This window comes from Balaenoptera musculus, chromosome 9, assembly GCF_009873245.2.
Source record: "Balaenoptera musculus isolate JJ_BM4_2016_0621 chromosome 9, mBalMus1.pri.v3, whole genome shotgun sequence".
NCBI lineage: Eukaryota > Metazoa > Chordata > Mammalia > Artiodactyla > Balaenopteridae > Balaenoptera > Balaenoptera musculus.
This window is the reverse complement of record NC_045793.1, coordinates 79,718,822-79,739,850: the sequence shown is the minus strand read 5'-3', so window position 1 is coordinate 79,739,850 and position 21,029 is coordinate 79,718,822. Positions and strand designations below refer to the sequence as shown.

Below are 21,029 nucleotides of genomic sequence, written 5' to 3'. Positions count from 1 at the left end.
TAAAACAACCTATGGGATTCTACACCACAAAACAAAGACATAACCCAATGCACTGACTAAAGTCTAGGGGTTATTTACATTCTTTCACAATACACAATATTTTAGTGTAAACGTCAAGGTAAATTTTACCGCTGGTTAATTATTTTATTAATAATAGATTGTAATTATTACAGAAGTAGTATATTTGCACTCTACACAGTTAAACCACAGACAAGCAAAAAGAAGAAAATAAAGACATCATATTTCTATTCACACTCCACTCAGAGATTACCACTGTTAAAATCTTGCTTATCTTTCCATATTCTTCCATATATATTTTCTTATCACAAGATCATATCAAATACTCTATTTTGTATATTTATAAGTTAATTACCTCTATTTTGCCTGTCAATAAATTTTCATTTTATTTAATATCCAGTCCATATTAAATTTTTCACGATTGTCCCCAAGTTGTTCTTTACAATTGGTTTGTCCAACTCAGGATCCAATTCAGTGTGACACACTGTACCTAGCTGTGTTGCTCTCATTTTTAATCTAGCATACAAATCATCCCTTTTTTTCATGACATTAACTTATTGACAAGAGATAGAGATAGGTTCAAGTTATCCTTTTAAAAATGCTTTACCCTCTTCAAAAACTTCAGTGTTTTCAAGAGTTATTATTTGAAAACCATGTGTTAACTAACTGCACAGGATGCCTACTTCCCAAAGCTTTTGTTGGAATTCAGAGAAAATTAATCATTGTACTATCAGGGATTCTGAGCTAATTTTAAAAAGACTGAGTGTTCTCCTGACCCTTCTCCAGTGGGAGCAGGGCATGATGCATGCCTCCCGGACAGAGGAGCACTGGCCCTCATGAATGAGCATGAAGGTGTTCTAAGAACAAAGTCTTAGCTATCACTTAAATAAATGTCCCTTCTTTGCCATCTCTATAGAGCAATTTCCCCTCCTGTATACTTTCACCCATCACAATGAAATCCAACTAAGACTGTATTCCTGTTGGACTGAGTAGTACCAGTTTACCTAAATTAATGTTTATTTAGTATCTAATAATGTTTTCTATTGAGAGAAGCAGGGCTCTGTTTTCTCAAGGTTTTTGCCAAGTCTCATAAATCTGCAAAAAGGCAGTCAGTGTAACTCCTACTAATAACCAAAGTGGCCACACACAGAATAAACAAGGGCCTAGTTTATAAAGTCGTCACTGAGAGACCCTATTGGGGTAAATCTGGGTTTCTCAGTATTAATTTATGATGTGTGCAATGCACTTTGCACTCAAAAACAGAGAATAGGAAAAGAGTTTAAAAATGCATTTAAACAGAGCTTTAATACATTAATGTACTATTTAAATTTAACACCCACTCCCCCAAAAGAAAGAAAAGAAAAACAATGTGTTTCTGTGAATTATATGGAAGCTGGCAATGAATTTTAGTTGGTTTGGGTGTATAAGAATTTCTAAGCAATGAGATATCAACATCACTAAAAAACACAATTTGCTGGGTGTTTCTCCCCCAATTTTTAAATTATTCAATGGTTTACTTAAAGCTTAAGGAGTCATTTCTTTACCAACATAACAGATTTCTGAGCCAAAAATGCCTAGTAAAATGTTGAGAAAGTGGTTAGTTTCATCTACAACTTCAGTATCAGCTAGAGTTACTTCCATATGAATTTTATTACTTTAAAAGTCAAAATTTATTTCAAGACATGAAATTACAACCTTATTTAAAACTCCACAATAAAAACTTTCTGAAGATGTCGTAATTTATTTATAAAAGACACAGACTACATCAGGGAAATAAGGAATCTAACTGTCTCATGGTGGTCCTATTTTTATTTAATCATTCTCCATGGTAATACAGCATTTTCCCAATTTGCATTCATCATGGATCTCAGAGAACAGGATGTAGACAACTTTTAGAAAGAAGAATAAAGCCCTTTGATATTTGTTTGGTTTCAGAGATCCCAGAAAGAGATTTTTCATAAGAAAGGAAAGAGGGGCTGCCATTTCCTAGTGTCTGAAAACCCTGTCAATATTTTCTTTAATTTTATGGCTCCGTTCATTTTCTCACTAGAAGGATTCCCAGACAAGCAATATGATGTGAATGTAATAACCTTTTCTCTTTTTGGCTGAGTGATAGTTTCTCAAAATAAATAAAACCCATCTTATACATTTTTTTCCTGAATATCTCTCTCTTGAGCCATGAAGTGAAAAGATCTTCTCTGGGAATTCCAGATGCTAAGACATTGCCACCTTAATTAGGAAAAGTAACATTAAGAGGAAGTCTACCTCAAACAGTTTGCTAAAACTTTTCTTCTCTCTTCAATAACCCTGCCTCTCATACCTTTAGCCATGAGGCAAAAATTACTTCCAACAAGAGCATCTTAAAACTTACTCACAAGAATGATAATGGATACGCACTACATACCAATCATGATGCTACATGTAATTAGATATGGAAATGAGATGACATGGCACACTCATATACAGTTAGCTAGAGAAGTAAAATGATTACCAGAGTACCTGACATATAAGGTCTAAGGTAAATGTTCATAATTTTATTATCACAGTAATTTCAAGATGATCAGAGATAAAAATAACATAAAAGTATGTTATTATATGTAATATTATATTTAATATCACTTCTAAAATATATACTAGTTCTGTCCAATAGAAATATAATACAAGACACACACTTTAAAAAATTTTTGTAGCCACGTAAGTAGAAAGTAACAGGTGAAACCAATTTTTATAATCTATTTAATCCAATATATTAAAAGATCATCATTTTAACATTTAATCAATAGATAAAGTACTAATCAGACGCTTTATGTTTTTCATTCTAAGTCTTCCAAATCAGCTGCGCAATTTACACTTTCAGCATTTCTCTATTTGAATGTTAGATTTTCATTCAAAATACTTGGTCTGTATTCAGATTTCATAAAATTTACAATTGCAAAAGGAGATTGAATGTACCATAGATATTTCAGACAAACTTAAAAGTTTTCCAATAACTGTATCGAGTACCACTTTTAAAATTTAGATTAATTAAAATTAAACAAAATAAAAGGTGAAATTAAAACTAGCTTTGAAACTTCTGTAAGATGCAGAAATCTGAACATTTTATTCTTGTCCCCAGAGGTAGAAAACATCATACTTTGCTGTGAGACAGAGGGGAAGGGATTCCCAGCATGGAGATAATATTTTTCGCCTCAGACTTGACGTGACAGAAAAAATGAACACAATTTACAGAAACACCAGAATTTCTGTGAGGATCTTTAGCAAGATTTCCAAGCATTTATACAGAGACTTTTTTTTTAAGAGCTAGTCTGCAATATCCAACACTTTAAAGTGAGTCTAAAGCCCAAAATAAGCTTGTTCTTATCTTCCTTATGCCCTTCACGACTACTTTGAAACATCTGATTAATATAAAGCAGATATTAATACCTCACAGAATTTGCTTAGGATTTACCATGGATTCTTACTTTAATGCCAATCCGTTGATTAACATCCCAAAGACGGCAAAATTGTCATTACAAATCAATCTGGCTTTGGTGGCCACTGTACTTAACTAAGGAGAACAAATCAGTTTTGGAGGGAAATCCTGGAGCAGCTGGATAATATACACAGTTCTAGCTTGGCTTTTATTAGTGTTTAGTTTGGTTTATTTGTTTATAAGGCAAGGAGGAAAAATATAATCCTTGAAACCTCATTAGGAGTCTTCAAGACTCTGAATTGTTGAATATAAATGACAGCATCGCTCTAATCTATCTTCTGAATTTTTAACCTCTTCCTGGAATGGTTCCATTCAAGTATAGGAATTATGAGGATAGAGACTTCTACTTTTTATCCTTTATTTTATTCTGGCATAATGCTTGGTATATAACACATGTTCAACTTATTATGGAGAATGAAAGAAACCATGAGTAAGTGAATGATGAAACCAAATATAAATTGTGAAGTATTGACATAGATATGATGATCTGAACAACATATTATTGCTTTTGGAGGGGATAGACAAAAGTACATTTCTTAAATCAAACAATAATATAATCAGAAGTTCTAAATGACAAATTAAGAAACTGCATTTCTCCCCCACCATTTTACAGACACTTTTAAACTCAATCTATCCAAAATATCAGAGAAACTTGGCATTGCAAAAACTACCTTGGCTACCTTGCTGGACACTTGGAGTACTGAAAATACAACTCATAGGAAAGAACTTGAATAAAAGGAACAGGAAATTATCATGACTCAACCTTCTCACTAAGCAAGATAATACAGTGTGTTTAATAACAAAAAATCATAAAATATCTGGTAGAGAGAAGGACCTATACTGGGGAGACTATACTACAAAGCTACATTAATCAAGACAGTATGGTACTGGCACAAAAACAGAATATAGATCAATGGTACAGGATAGAAAGCCCAGAGATAAACCCATGTACCTATGGTCACCTAATATATGACAAAGGAGGTAAGAATATACAGTGGAGAAAAGATAGTCTCTTCAATAAGTGGTACTGGGAAAAGTGGACAGCTACATGTAAAAGAGTGAAATTAGAACACTCCCTAACACCATACACAAAAATAAACTCAAAATGGTTTAAAGACCAAAATGTAAGGGCAGACACTATCAAACTCTTAGAGGAAAAACACTCTTTGACATAAACCACAGCAAGATCTTTTTTTGACCCACCTCCTAGAGTAATGAAAATAAAAACAAAAATAAACAAATGGGACCTAATGAAACTTAAAAGCTTTTGCACAGCAAAGGAACACCATAAATAAGAGGAAAAGACAACCCTCAGAATGGGAGAAAATATTTGCAAATGAAGCAACAGACAAAGGATTAATCTCCAAAATATACAGACAGCTCATGGAGCTAAATATCAGAAAAACAAACAACCCAATAAAAAAATAGGTGGAAGACTTTAATAGACATTTCTCCAAAGGAGACATACAGATGGCCAAGAGGCACAAGAAAAGATGCTCAACATCACTAATTATTAGAGAAATGCAAATCACAACTACAATGAGGTATCACCTCACACCAGTCAGAATGGCCACAATTTAAAAATCTACAATAAATGCTGGAGAGGGTGTGGAGAAAAGGGAACCCTCTTGCACTGTTGATGAGAATGAAAATTGATACAGCACTGTGGAGATCAGTATGGAGGTTCCTTAAAAAACTAAAAATAGAACTACCATATGACCCAGCAATCCCACTACTGGGCATATACACTGAGAAAACCATAATTCAAAATAACATATGTACCCCAATGTTCATTGCAGCAGTATTTACAATAGCCAGGACATGGAAACAACCTAAATATTCAACGACAGATGAATGGATAAAGAAGATGTGGTACATATGTACAATGGAATATTACTGAGCCATAAAAAGGAATGAAATTGGGTCATATGTAGAGATGTGGATGGACCTAGAGTCTGTCATACAGAGTGAAGTAAGTCAGAAAGAGAAAAACAAATATCATATATTAATGCATATATGTGGAATCTAGAAAAATGGTACAGATGAATCTGTCTCCAGGCAGGAATAAAAACGTAGACATAGAGAATGGACATGTGGACACGGTGGGGGGATGGGGGGGGATGGGGAGGGTGGGACGAATTGGGAGATTAGGATTGACATATATACACTGCCATGAGTAAAATAGATAGTGGGAACCTGCCATATAGCACAGGGAGCTCAGCTCGGTGCTCTGTGATGACCTAGATGGGTGGGATGGGGAGGGGTGGGAGGGAGGTTCAAGAGGGAGGGGATATATGTATACATATAGCTGATTCACTTCGTTGTACAGCAGAAACTAACACAACATTGTAAAGCAACTATACTCCAATTAAAAAAACTTACTTTCGATGACTCAAATACAAAACTTAAAGAGAGACTCAAAACATATACACATAAAGAAAAACTAGTTGGTATAAAAGGATAATTCAATACACCTTATATTTGTATAGTATTTTATCATTTTGCAATATATATATGTACACACACAAGACATCCTATTTCACACATACTATTTTTAAATCCTTTACTTAATTTTGCAGTTAAGATAGCATGTCATTGTATTTATAAAAAGAAATTAGTCATATTTTCAAAAGAAAAAATAGCATAGTGGCAGATTTCATAGATAAAAGAAATGGAGGAGTGGCAAGAACCAATCTCTTCACATGTTCTATGTTTGTGTACGTGTACATATAAATATATATAATATATATGTGTGTATATACATATATATATGCAGAGCAAAATCTCCAGATACTTTTGGTAACATGGCAGCAGACTTTTGAAGCAGGCTAAAAAACTATGCTGCAAATCAGTGTGGGTGCTCAGAGGAGTAGCAAATTTAACATGCACGCTGCAAGGAAAGAGCCTCAGGAATGGAAAGTCCAGAAGAAGGCACTTTGGTATAGCAATTAGGAGGAAGTGAGTGAACCAGGCAAACATTTTCATTCCTTCAGGGAAGGGGTTTATTATGTTGTGTGCCACAATTTTAACATTATTCACTCACAGTAGTAGGCACAGGGGTAGAGTTTCTGTCCATCTTTCTAATCATCCTTATTTCTAACTACCTGTAAATATGCCTCTATCTACAGACCTGCGACTAGCTACCTAGCTAGAAAGCAATTCAATACCAATCATGAAAAATATAACACCACAATCCATTTACAGGCAACATCCAGAAACACACATGCACACACACACACACACACGTATGTGTATGTACGTATACATATACACACTTATATTTCTAACATTTAGGTGATAGGATTTTATGAAGTTAAAAATATCAAATTATTTTTCTTGTAGTACCATATTATTTACATATTATTATTTTCTCCTAATATTTCACTTACTACATATTGCACATCACAACATAGGCTATGTTATTGCTTTCTGCTCTTGTAGTTGGATATGAAACAACCAGAGTCAATCTTGCACATACCACATAGGTGAAAAGCCCTTCCCATTACCTCCATACAGCCTTCATTCATATGACCAACTCCCTGCTACTTCTCCCTTTAGATTTTTAAGAGTTTTTTAGCTGAGAGAATTCACAAGATCCCAGACCAACCAGCCTGCCCAGCACCAGTTCTGGGTTTCATTCCTTCAAAAACCGGTTGTCTAGTAGATGAGAAATGATTTCAATCAGTGAGTAAAATTTAAACCAGTTATCCCTGTTATGAAAGTCAGCTAATTTGTTACCACAGCCAGAGATTATGATGACTTTATCTATTTAAAGGTACGGAAACTTTATTAACAAAGTAGGTGGTAGGGAAATTAGGATTAAAAATGAACAGATGGGAAAAAAATACATGACTCAAAATTTTAATTCAAAATCATAAGAATGTCAGTGACAGAAATGAGGTATCCCCACGAATGATCAATATTACTTAGCCCTGCCTGAAATATGTAAGAAGAGCTCTACATTATTATATTTTCTGTTTTACTTTTCACTTAAAAATTGATTTATATTCTTAATGATTCACTTTAACATAACTTGCTTTAGTTTTTGGTTCTGAGCCTTCAGTTGGGGACACTGATGGTTCTCATAGTTTATTGTTCAGAAAATGAATAACATCATCTAGTTTAAAAATTCTCATATTTGGTTTCTTCTAATAATCCAGATAAGATCCACTGAGTTCCTTAGCTGAGAGTAAACACACATTTCTATAATATATTTGTTTTTAAAAGGAAACAATGTTTATAGAGTTAACTGGGTTACTGAAATGCAAAAATTAGATAAAATGGAAAATTAGTTCAAATCCCCTGACTTACAGCACCCCAGGGTTTATTTGCAGTTAGGATATACACATGAGAGATAGAAAGTCTCCTCTCGTACATCTCATGAACTGTTGAAAAAAGGTAGTTGGAAAAACGTATAGTTGGAAACTTTGAAAAACAGTCCAACTCTTAAAATGCCATGTCAAAATTGAAAATGTCCTAATAGACACTGATAATATTATTTTCTTAAAATATACAAGTAACATTTGCATCAAACAACCATTGTGTATGCTAACATCAAATTTCCAAAGCCACAGAAAATTATACTATGAATCCTGATAAATATTTGCAATAACTAGACTGAGAAAACTAGAAAACACTGAGATTAAAGAATAAGACATGTTAAAGAATAAAGAATACTTGCTTTACAGTGCTTTCCATTTATTTTCACTCTGGCAGAGGCTTTTTGACTTCTCAGTTTTAAGATTCAGGGCCTATGATTCACTTTAGCATCTAATAGTTTACATGATTCCAAGACCATGTGCCAAGGCACCCTAGAGTGCTAAGTGAACTCACAGGGCATGCTGTGGGATATTTTAAAATGTCAAGGTAAACACAACTGTATTCAACATCTGTCAGACACAGATGTTGTATCGTTACAAATTACTAGTCAAGGTTTTTCACAGTTTCAACATTAGAGAGTGCAACATTCCTTTCAATGGCATCATAGCTATGCAAAGCTGGGTTTTCAGCAGGTCATGAGATAAAAAGCAAGTACCTCCTGAAAATCCATGTGGAACAGGTAATAAAGATGACTGTTCAATCTGTTGCGAAGGTTTGAGAAGTTGTGCAGTGCCCAACGTACACTCACACACCCATAAAGAAGTAATTGCGGTTATTTAAGAATAAAACAAAAATATTAATTTTATTTTTTCTTTCAATTTAGGATGTCAGGACATAAATACTTATTAAGTTGTTTGGCTGGAACTAATAAGCTGTTTGGCTACAACTATTTATTAAACAGAATTCTTGGTTTTCGTTTATTTGTTGGCCTAGTGGTAGCATGGAAATGTTACTGAGCTAAGGTACTGAAAAGCTTTGGAAATTTCCATCCTAAGTGCTTTTCTAGGAAATTTTAAAATGTATCACTGCAAGTAGTATCACCCACCAAATCACATCTGCAGGAGAATTTGCTCATGCAACATACTAATCAATTTACTGCTTGACTCTTCAAGCTTCATTTTAATATCTCCTTCACTCTTCTGTCTTTTCCAGCTCTTCCGGATTTATAGCCAGAAGATTACAGTCACTGAAGCTTTTCTATGTTTCTGTTTTCCGAGTTCATGTCTAAGTTCACCAAGTAGGTAGAAGCCTGGTATAACAACATCTTCATTGTGATACCAAAATCAAGCCCCGCTAGAGACAGTCCAAAGCTGACTTTCTTCACACTGACTTCCCTATGTGGTGATGGTGTTATTTTTTTGTTTCCTGTGAGTTTCTTTCATTGTAAATGTGGGAAAAACAAAATAATATTTCAAAACAGTGTTTCTAGAGTTTTGTGTTTTTTTCTTAAACACCTTTATCAGAGTATAATTGCTTTACAAGTTTCTAGAGTTTTAAAAATAATTTAACCCAGTTATAATATTTAAATGCTTAATATCACCTTGAACTTTCTTCAAATGCTAAGCAATATAAATGTTTAAATAGCACTGTTGGGACTTGGCTGGTGGTCCAGTGGTTAAGACTCCATGCTCCCAATGCAGGGGGCCTGGGTTCGATCCCTGGTCTGGGAACTAGATCCCGCATGCTGCAACTAAAGGAGCCCACATGCCACAACGAAGATCCCGCAAGCGGCAACAAAGATCCCTCATGCCACAACTAAGACCAGGTGCAGCCAAATAAATAAATAAATATTTTAAAAAATAAAAAATAAATAGCACTGCTGCAATGAACATTGGGGTGCACGTATCCTTTCGAACCATGTTTTTCTCCAGATACATGCCAAGGAGTGGGATTGCTGGATCATATGGTATCTCTATTTTTAGTTTTTTAAGAAACCTCCATTGCAGCGCTGTTTACAATAGCCAAGACGTGGAAGCAACCTAAATGTCCATCGACAGATGAATGGATAAAGAAGATGTGGTACATGTATACAATGCAATATTACTAGCCATTAAAAAGAATGAAATAACGCCACTTGCAGCAACATGGATGGACCTGGAGATTATCATACAAGTGAAGTCAGACAGAGAAAGACAAATACCATATGATATCGCTTACATGTGGAATCTAAAAAGAAATGATACAAATGAACTGATTTACAAAACAGAAACAGATTCACAGACTTAGAGAACAAATTTATGGTTACCAGGGGGATAGACTGGGAGTTTGGAATTGACATGTACACACTGCTATATTTAAAATAGATATAGGACCTACTGTATAGCACAGGGAACTCTGCTTAATATTCTGTAATAACCTAAACAGGAAAAGAATTTGAAAAGGAATATATATATTCTTTATATATGTATATAACTGAATCACTTTGCTCTACACCTGAAACTAATACATTATTAACCAACTACACTCCAATATAAAATAAAAATTAAAAAAATAAATAAATAGCACTGTTACCTGCACACAAAGAAATATACACACACACACCCTCCCAGGAAATTAGAAGTTATCTGATATTACTGAGACTAAAAGGCAAGTAAAGCAACATAAGGGATTTGCCACAGAAAACCTATGCAAAAACTGAATACAGAAAATAAATTATTATTTATGAAGTTTGTTCATTTTCTCCTTCCCTCTCTTAGTTCTGAACAGTCTGTCTTCTTTCCTTCCTTCATTCTTCACTTCAGAAATCTTCAATAAAACTAGGTAAACTTCTCTACGTTTACACACATATAAACAATTTCTGGAAATTTTCCAATCCCAAACGAAAGCAAAACTGAACAAAGCAAACATACAAGCAAACAAAACAGTGTGATGTTCTTAACAAACAGTAATAGATTATTTTCAAAATCAACTCCAGAAAGTATGTAGTTCATCAGAAGATTTAATAATCAGACTAGAATATATTTCAATATTGGTTAAAATTGAGCTTTACTATGGATTTGTGTGTATGTGTGATGATCATTCAAACATGCAGTTTTTAATTATTATAGTTTATTGGAATACCATTCTTTCTACATCCTCAAAGCATCTCACATGCTTTTTGCATTAGTATTTCATATTCGCTTATATTGAACTGAAGGTTCTAGGCCATCTTGAGCTTTTATGTTAGCCTTTTCCTAAAAGATATTAAATAACTTGTAATTCATATTATAAATTCACAAATTATAGATCCTCTCTAAAAAGAATCAAGTTTTCTAAGCCCACTTGGATTAAAACAACGAAAACGTCCAGAAAACTAATTTGCAAAGAAAATCTGTTACAGATGTGTTATATGTCCAGAATGGTTTTATTTACTTTCTACTTATATCAAATGTTCATTATTGTATGTTTGCTATGGCCTGATAATAAAATATAGGAAAATATCATCACTGTAAAATCTCCTGCTTCTCTCACCTTGAACTCTTCCTTGTTACAATTTAATGTTTTATTTTACACCTACACTTACTTGCAGAAAAGTATTTGTTTACACAGAGAGGATGCTTTTTGATCATAGGTTTTGATTATTTCAAACACCTGCTGGACAAACTTCACTGAAATGTGCAAGTAAGTAATGACTGGATCGGCCTCTTGCTGATTATTAAGCTAAGCCAAAGCTGCATATGGAAGGATCATTGTTAATCATAAGCAAGTGAAAGAGCTATCAACATTTACAACTAAATTTGATCTCAGGTGAACAAATTAAATGATTTGGTAGCCCAAAGACATCTGTATTCTTACCTAAAAAGGAGTAGTATCGCAATAAGAGGACAACATAAACCTACGGTGGGTTGTGGAGAAGAGAAGTTGGTAAGGATGAAAACGACCTCAGACTGAACAAGGGTGTAAAAGGTTAGTAACATCTTATAGTAAAAGAAAACAGAGGTATTGATAATGCTTGGAAAACAGTGGAACAATAAGAGCATTAACAGAGTTAGTAATAATTTAATAACAAAAGAGCATTGCTAAGATTACGTACTAGTGATATGCCTTCAAATACATATTGATAACCTCATTATCAAAATAATTTCTATAAAAAGTATATTTTAGAAAACAAATACAAATATTGATCCAGATGAGAAATTGAACAACTGCTTGTCACCCATATGGTAAATTTTGTTATTCTGTAAATCTAATAAGATAGTTGAAAGCCCTAGCATAGTTGTCAGTCTTTTGCTCTTGGCACCCATGAATATCAAATGCAAGTAGCCTAGAAACTGGGACACTTGCACTTGTTCATACTGGCAATTAACAGAAACCTGTGACCCTGATTCTGAGAGAGATAAATAACTAATGACAGGTAATTTCTAATCTTGACGACATTCAAAAGTAAATGACTAGTAGGACCGGAGGCATCATAATGACTTTACACTGTATTTGTTTCAATGAAAAATATCAGTAAAATTATATGCCAGAGATTCAATCATCATTAGTAATCCATGGTCTTTTTGTACTGATCATATCTATAAAGAACATTGCATGTGGTATGGACATAGATTATCCAAAGACTGCTAGCCCTGGCAAACCATCACGCAGACTGTCTCCTCTCCCTCCTTCAGCTCAGCCCAAAGAGGCCCTATCTTGCCCCTCTTCTCTAGCACACAGTGCCTTAGCTTGCTCCTGCCTGCCTGGCCTCCTACCCCCGTGCCTGCTAAACTGAGAAACGTTCAGATGTTACTGACATCAGAGAACGTCTAAGTTCCAAACTCTCCCTATGCCCCATTTTCTTAGGACTGTCTAGGACACACAGCAATTAAAGCTCAGATATCAGTAACTCATAGGGGCTGATAACACGTACCTTTTAATAGACTGCTTAAATATTTTATTTTAAAAAAAGATGGAACAAAACCCAGAAGGACTAATAGATGTGAGGGGAATGGACAGAGAAGTACACAAATCCCACCATGTGGGGCGGGGGGTGTGCCACTTCCTCTGTGCAAAGGCTGACAGGCATTTACTTATTAACACTTTAGAAATGAACATGTATGAAATGTACTTGCCCAGTTTATTTGTGCTTTTCACTGCAAATGAAGTAATGGCTGGGATGGCAAAGATTTGAAATACAGTAGTACAGATTGTTTCCTTGTTTATAGGAAAGTAGAAGTGCAGTATAAAGTGCACTTTGTAAATGTACCAGAGAGAACCATAAAACTGAATAAGCCCATTGATGAAAATACAACACAAGGTGATAACTTTAGGTTATCCCTGAATAATAAACAACCATAAAAAATAATTAGGTTTAAACACATAATCTAAAGAGAAAAGAGTAAAATCTGTTTTCAAAAAATACATACATCTGAAAGGAATTTAGCTAAAGTTCAAATTTACTTTAAAAATATACTTCATATTTTAAAATATAGCATAGCTTGTCTTTCTACTTATAAGGAATTATATCATGTTATTATTGGCAGCTCCCTTCATATTTTATCACATTGATTGCTTTCAAAAATGATGTAATAGTCTATGTTGCAAATGTTTTTCCAAACTTTTATTATAAATTTTTTTTAATATTTTAATATTTTTAATATTTATAAAACATAAAGTATACAGCAAACATCCATATACTCACACCCAGATTCAATGATTAACAGTTTTCTAAATTCGCTTTATCTATACATCCTGCCAATCTATCTGATTTCTTTAAAAAATATTTTTAAATGTGAGATGAAGCTATCAATACACTTCACCTCTAAACACTTAAGCATGATATAAATATTTTTATTTTCTCTTGTAATTTAAAAAATGTTGCTAAGAGATAGTAATACTTAATACAATACAAAACATTACATTACAATACAATACAATACAATACATTAATACAATACATTTCTTACTGTGCACTGAATCACTAGGAGGCTAGTTAACTTGTCCATTAGAGCTTAGTACTCATGAGGCAATGGCGTTAGTTTTAATCTCCCTGATGGTCAACTAGTTATTTCTTTTCCATGGGTACATATTAAATCTCTGGTAACACCTGGTCATACCGAAACTTAATGTGTTTTCAACAAGGAGGTAATATGCAAGAGTACATGAATCCTTAATTATAGACAAATCAGTGAGCAGCCCCTAGTGATGGTGTTTATTAAAGACACTTTGTAAATGATTCATTTATATATTTAGTGACTGTGAAACATTTATTATTTGAAAAAGCATAATCATATAATTATAGCTCTTTTTACCTTCTAGGTGTACCACATTTACAGATATGAATGCCTTATTTTATTTTAGATATTTATTTCTAATGAAGGTTAGCTCTTTAATAGAATGCAAATTATTAAAGCATCTTATATTACCATAGTGGACTTTACACCTATCATAGAACAACAAGTAAACAGTCTTTGATTTCTCATTAAAAAACTGAAGTATCTTAATCAACAACAATTTAACACCGAGCTGTTGAAATCATGAATAAACAATATGACTCATCACATGTATACAATTTCCTTTATTTTACCTGATATGCTTTTAAGTCCAAATTTATCTGGATTTATTCAATTATGTTGATTTTTCTTCTGAAGATTGGTAGTTTTTAATCACCAACTTCTGACATGTATATTTTATATATATTAGCTTAGAAGTGCTACATGTAGACAAAATAAGGTGTTACTATATTTATATCTTATATTATGCCATAAGATAAGTAATTCTTAATATAACAAAGCAGTCTTCAACTTTTATGTATTTCATAGAATGCTAGAGCTTGATTCTACCAACCTGAAAGAACAAGTGTACTTCCAAGAGTTAACAAAGTTCCAAAATTCTCTCTTGAGAAAAACAAGTCTCTCTTTAATTCTTACGGTCTTGATGACATTTTAACTCAATACTGAAAATTTTTAAGATGCTTACCAACTTATGGGCAAACTCCATCCCCTCATGTGTTGTTTACATTTCCCTCCAAAGATATCACCAATATATCACCCATATTCAATTGGTATAAGGGATACATTCAGAAAGACAGCTAGCAAAGGTTAAGAAATTGACTTTTTTTTTAATAAAAGGACCAATCTGTCTACCCAGAAAATCATTAGCATAATAGATAGTAAGAAGCAAATAGTTATGCCATGTGAATGTCTTATAGACTACAAACTCTTCATGAAAATTCCCACATGAAACCTATGACAAAAAGTAATGGTTCTAACAGATTTTGTTTGAAATAATGATGCCATTAACACTTGGCACTACAGTTTCCAAATGGAAGTGAGTTTGCATAATAGTTCACTTTTCTCTTTATAGATAAACACAGTAAGTCACTGTGCAGGGAGGCTGACATGCTTCAGAAATAAATGCCACTTTGAGATACAGAAAGTCTTACTATCCCCAACACAAGCCTACTTTTTTAAGTCAGATTTTTTTTTTTTAAAGATCTGTGTTTTGATTCTCCTTCTTCATTTTATGAAATAAAGATTCATTCTTATTTGCTTCGATGGCTAAAGAAAGTCAATACTAAAAACGTGGCAGTAAATAAAGAACACTAATCTCAAACAAGGTGATAATTTTGATGTTAATGTTGAAATACTGGTGTAGTATACTAAATGAAAATAACTTGAATAAAAGACTGGTTATTTTCAAAATATTAACAGATAGATTTTTTTATTCATTTTTCCCAAGTGAGACTAAGTTCCTAAAAAATGCTTCTACAAAGAAGTTACCAATTTGGTATCCCTAAACAGGCCCCCACTGTACAATTTATGCATCTTTTCTCCACTATTTGACCCTTTCCTAAACCCTATACGTTTTATCTTAAGTGCTCACACTAACACTCTGATGTCTGGGTCCTATGCACTGCGCCCGAAGTTGATCAGCCATTTACTTTTTTATTTTGCTTTCCCAATACATATAAGTAAATGAAAAGCATTAATTTATAGCTTCACATGCATCACCTCTATTTGGGGAAAACAAAAGAGCACAAAACAACCAAATCTCTACTGGCCAGAGGTGTAGTTCTGTTCCCCAACAATATTCTGTTCTCAACTTTTCACTTTAGTTACCTAAAGCACACTGATTTGCAATACCATTCGGAAGTTTTTCTACTCTACCAAGAACAAAAGCTCAGAATTCCTAGGTGTCTCACAAATTCCTCACTTGAACTTCTTCACCCATTCCCACCAACCGTGCCTATTGTGTCTACCTGCTTGGTTAACCACATCATTCCCTCATCGCAGGCCCAGGTTTTTCCCTCCATGATCCTAGTCTCTTGGTCCATTAACTCCCTTTAGTTACTCCTTCTTTTCCTCATCACACTAGACCCTAAAATTAACTTATTGTGACAATGACAACTCTTTCCCCTGAAAATTCTGTAACCAGTTATGAGCATATGAAGTAACTGAGGTGCTTGTAACAATTACAGTTTCCATGCCGCCATCTCCAAATACTCCATTTCAGCAAGTCACAGAGGTGTATTCCGGAGTCTGGATTAGCCATGAATACACTCCAGGTGATGGAACAGGATAGAAAGCTCAGAGATAAACCCACACACATATGGTCACCTTATCTTTGATAAAGGAGGCAAGAATATACAATGGAGAAAAGACAGCCTCTTCAATAAGCGGTGCTGGGAAAACTGGACAGCTACATGTAAAAGAATGAAATTAGAACACTCCCTAACACCATACACAAAAATAAACTAAAAATGGATTAAAGACCTAAATGTAAGACCAGCCACTATAAAACTCTTAGAGGAAAACATAAGCAGAACAGTCTATGACATAAATCACAGCAAGATCCTTTTTGACCCACCTCCTAGAGAAATGGAAATAAAAACAAAAATAAACAAATGGGACCTAATGAAACTTAAAAGCTTTTGCACAGCAAAGGGAACCATAAACAAGACGAAAAGACAACCCTCAGAATGGGAGAAAATATTTGCCAATGAAGCAACTGACAAAGGATTAATCTCCAAAATTTACAAGCAGCTCATGCAGCTCAATATCAAAAAAACAAACAACCCAATCCAAAAATGGGCAGAAGACCTAAACAGACATTTCTCCAAAGAAGATATACAGATTGCCAACAAACACATGAAAGAATGCTCAACATCATTAATCATTACAGAAATGCAAATCAAAACTACAATGATATATCATTCACACCAGTCAGAAGGCCATTACCAAAAAATCTACAAACAATAAATGCTAGAGAAGGTATGGAGAAAAGGGATCCCTCTTGCACTGTTGGTGGGAATGTAAATTGATACAGCCACTATGGAGAACAGTATGGAGGTTCCTTAAAAAACTACAAATAGAACTACCATACGACCCAGCAATCCCACTACTGGGCATATACCCTGAGAAAACCATAGTTCAAAAAGAGTCATGTACCAAAATGTTCATTGCAGCTCTATTTACAATAGCCAGGACATGGAAGCAACCTAAGTGTCCAACATCGGATGAATGGATAAAGAAGATGTGGCACATATATACAATGGAATATTACTCAGCCATAAAAAGAAATGAAATGGAGGTATTTGTAATGAGGTGGATGGAGTTAGAGTCTGTCATACAGAGTGAAGTAAGTCAGAAAGAGAAAAACAAATACCATATGCTAACACATATATATGGAATCTAAGGAAAAAAAAAAAAAAAGAAGGCCATGAAGAACCTAGTGGCAAGACGGGAATAAAGACACAGACCTACTAGAGGATGGACTTGAGGATATGGGGAGGGGGAGGGGTGAGATGTGACAGGGTGAGAGAGTGTCATGGACTTATATACACTACCAAATGTAAAATAGATAGCTAGTGGGAAGCAGCCGCATAGCACAGGGAGATCAGCTTGGTGCTCTGTGACCACCTAGAGGGGTGGGATGGGGAGGGTGGGAGGGAGGGAGATGCAAGAGGGAAGAGATATGGGAACACATGTATATGTATAACTGATTCACTTTGTTATAAAGCAGAAACTAACACACCATTGTAAAGCAATTATACTTCAATAAAGATGTTTAAAAAAAAAAAAAAAAAGACATGTACCACAATGTTCATTGCAGCTCTATTTACAATAGCCAGGACATGGAAGCAACCTAAGTGTCCATCGACAGATGAATGGATAAAGAAGATGTGGCACATATATACAATGGAATATTACTCAGCCATAAAAAGAAATGAAATTGAGTTATTTGTAGTGAGGTGGATCGACCTAGAGTCTGTCCTACAGAGTGAAGTAAATCAGAAAGAGAAAAACAAACACCGTATGCTAACACATACATATGGAATCGAAAAAAAAAAAAAAAAAAAGGTCACGAAGAACCTAGGGGCAAGATGGGAATAAAGATGCAGACCTACTAGAGAATGGATTTGAGGACACCGGGAGGGGGAAGAGTAAGCTGGGACAAAGTGAGAGAGTGGCATGGACATATATACACTACCAAATGTAAAATAGATAGCTGGTGGGAAGCAGCCGCATAGCACAGGGAGATCAGCTCGGTGCTTTGTGACCACCTAGAGGGGTGGGATAGGGAGGCTGGGAGGGAGGGAGACGCAAGAGGGAAGAGATATGGTGATATATGTATATGTATAGCTGATACACTTTGTTATAAAGCAGAAACTAACATACCATTGTAAAGCAATTATACTCCAATAAAGATGTTAAAAAAAAACAAAACAAACTACAATGAGGTATCACCTCACACCAGTCAGAATGGCCATCATCAAAAAAATCTACAAATAAGTGCTGGAGAGGGTGTGGAGAAAAGGGAACCCTCTTGCACTGTTGGTGGGAATGTAAATTGATACAGCCACTATGGAGAACAGTATGAAGGTTCCTTAAAAAACTAAAAATAGAACTACCATATGACCCAGCAATCCCACTACTGGGCATATACCCTGAGAAAACCATAAGTCAAAAAGAGTCATGTACCACAGTGTTCACTGCAGCTCTATTTACAATAGCCAGGACATGGAAGCAACCTAAGTGTCCATCGACAGATGAATGGATAAAGAAGATGTGGCACATATATACCATGGAATATTACTCAGCCATAAAAAGAAACAAAATTGAGTTATTTGTAGTGAGGTGGATGGACCTAGAGTCTGTCATACAGAGTGAAGAAAGTCAGAAAGAAAAAAACAAATACCGTATGCTAACACATATATATGGAATCTAAAAAAAAAAAAAAAAAAATTGGTTCTTAAGAACCTAGGGGCAGGACAGGAATAAAGAAGCAGACTTAGAGAATGGACTTGAGGACACGGGGAGGGGGAAGGGTAAGCTGGAATGAAGTGAGAGAGTGGCATGGACATATATACACTACCAAATGTAAAATAGATAGCTAGTGGGAAGCAGCCCCATAGCACAGGGAGATCAGCTCGGTGCTTTGTGACCACCTAGAGGGGTGGGATAGGGAGGGTAGGAGGGAGAAGCAAGAGGGAGGAGATATGGGGATATATGTATATGTATAGCTGATTCACTTTGTTATAAAGCAGAAACTAACACACCATTGTTAATCAATTATACTCCAATAAAGATGTTAAAAATAATAATAAGAAGAAGAAATAAATAAATAAATAAAAAACACTCCAGGTGGTAAGACTCAATCCAACCACTTTTGACCAGCCACTGATTTTAAAGTTGGTTCCCAAATCCATAATACTCGATTCAACTTTTCCTCCAAGCTCTAATCTTTATCTGTCTTTACTACCTAATTCCTGAACTGTTATAACATTTTCCTAGCAACTTTTCCAGCCTCCCTCACTTCAATTCTCCATTTTTACCCAAACCACATTCATACTCTTGAAGGTTTTGATAAAATTCATTTGACAAGCAATGGGAAGCCTTCTGTTGTTTCACATAAAGCTTTTCCAGTTGTCAAGGTCCTCCTTAATTTGACCCAAAACTTATTTAGGAGTTATCGCTCATATTCCTATAAATTGTGAATAAAATGCTGTCTTATTCTCACTTAATCATCACTTTTTTGAAGCCAGCTCTTGTTATGTATGAGAACACAAGTGACGATATAAGTGATTCATTTGGTTGCACAGTTCATCACTTTTAGAGCAGGGTCTAGAATCACAGATGCTGCATTCTCTCCCTCACACTATCCTGCAGATGCCAGGATTTCAGGACCATTATGCAATGGGAGGAAGGAAGCAGGAAAGACGGAAGAATGGAGTGAAGGAAGAAAGGATTAACAAGTATTTAAGAAACACAAACCATGATTTACATTGTAACTATTTCAGAGACATTATACCTATCATATCTTTCCCCAAAATATATAACTTATGGATTAAAAACTGAACTAAATGTCATTTTATTAAGTTGCAAACAGTAGTATTAAACATAATGTATAGCTCAATTCTCTGAGGAACTGCGATAAAACTAAATTTTCAAGCCTAACAGAATAATGCCAAACTACTTATTGTTTCGTTAAAAAATGACAAGGTAAGATATTAGATAAACGTAAGGGAATAAGAGTATCTTTTCCCATGGAGGAGTGAAAGAAGTCGATTTGGTTAAGAGATAGATGCGTGTACAATCAGAGTGGCAGAGATTGTTATCAGCACCAAGTAGAAAACGGTGGAACTGGGAAGATGTTGCGTTAGAACAAGGAAAAGAGAGAAATGGGGAGATAAACAGATGAATTAGATCATGAGTCAGGCAGGATAAGTAAAATAAAAGCACTAAAGGGCAACAGGGACAAACTTACAGTGAGAGCTAGAGAGCAAGAAAATGAGGGGGAAGGAGAGAAATTGGAATTGCCACTTTGGAAAAAGGATTAGCCAGAAGGGAGCTACAGGAGAACGGGGGCGATGAAGGCATGCTTGACTCTGCCTGTAGAGACAGGCATCATCTCTCTAATGAGCACCTCAGGGAACAAGAAGGCATCATAGCAGCCTGGAGGCAATGGGACCCTCCTAGACAGGACTGATGAAACCATACCTGGTGCTCAGATCCAGGCACCTCATTATCCAAAAGGTGCAGAGAAGCTGGAAGGAGTTCAGGGACACGACGGAACAATGATTAAGATGCAGAGAAAAATGACTGATGATAAAAGATTAAAGCACTAAACGAGCACATCTTGGCAGAGCAACAAGTGGATGGGCCAAGTAGCTATCTACAAACAGGCAAAGGACATAAGTAATCTAGAGGAAAAACATTATTTAACCCGGTACCAAGGGGAGAGGTTTATAGAGAAT

At 34.9% G+C, this 21,029-nt stretch overlaps 1 protein-coding gene across 2 annotated transcripts in view; it reads right to left on the bottom strand.

The window, feature by feature from the left end:
• SEMA3D (semaphorin 3D) overlaps positions 1-21,029 on the bottom strand; it is a 209,139-nt gene that overhangs the window by 161,348 nt on the left and 26,762 nt on the right. The window lies entirely within an intron of this gene.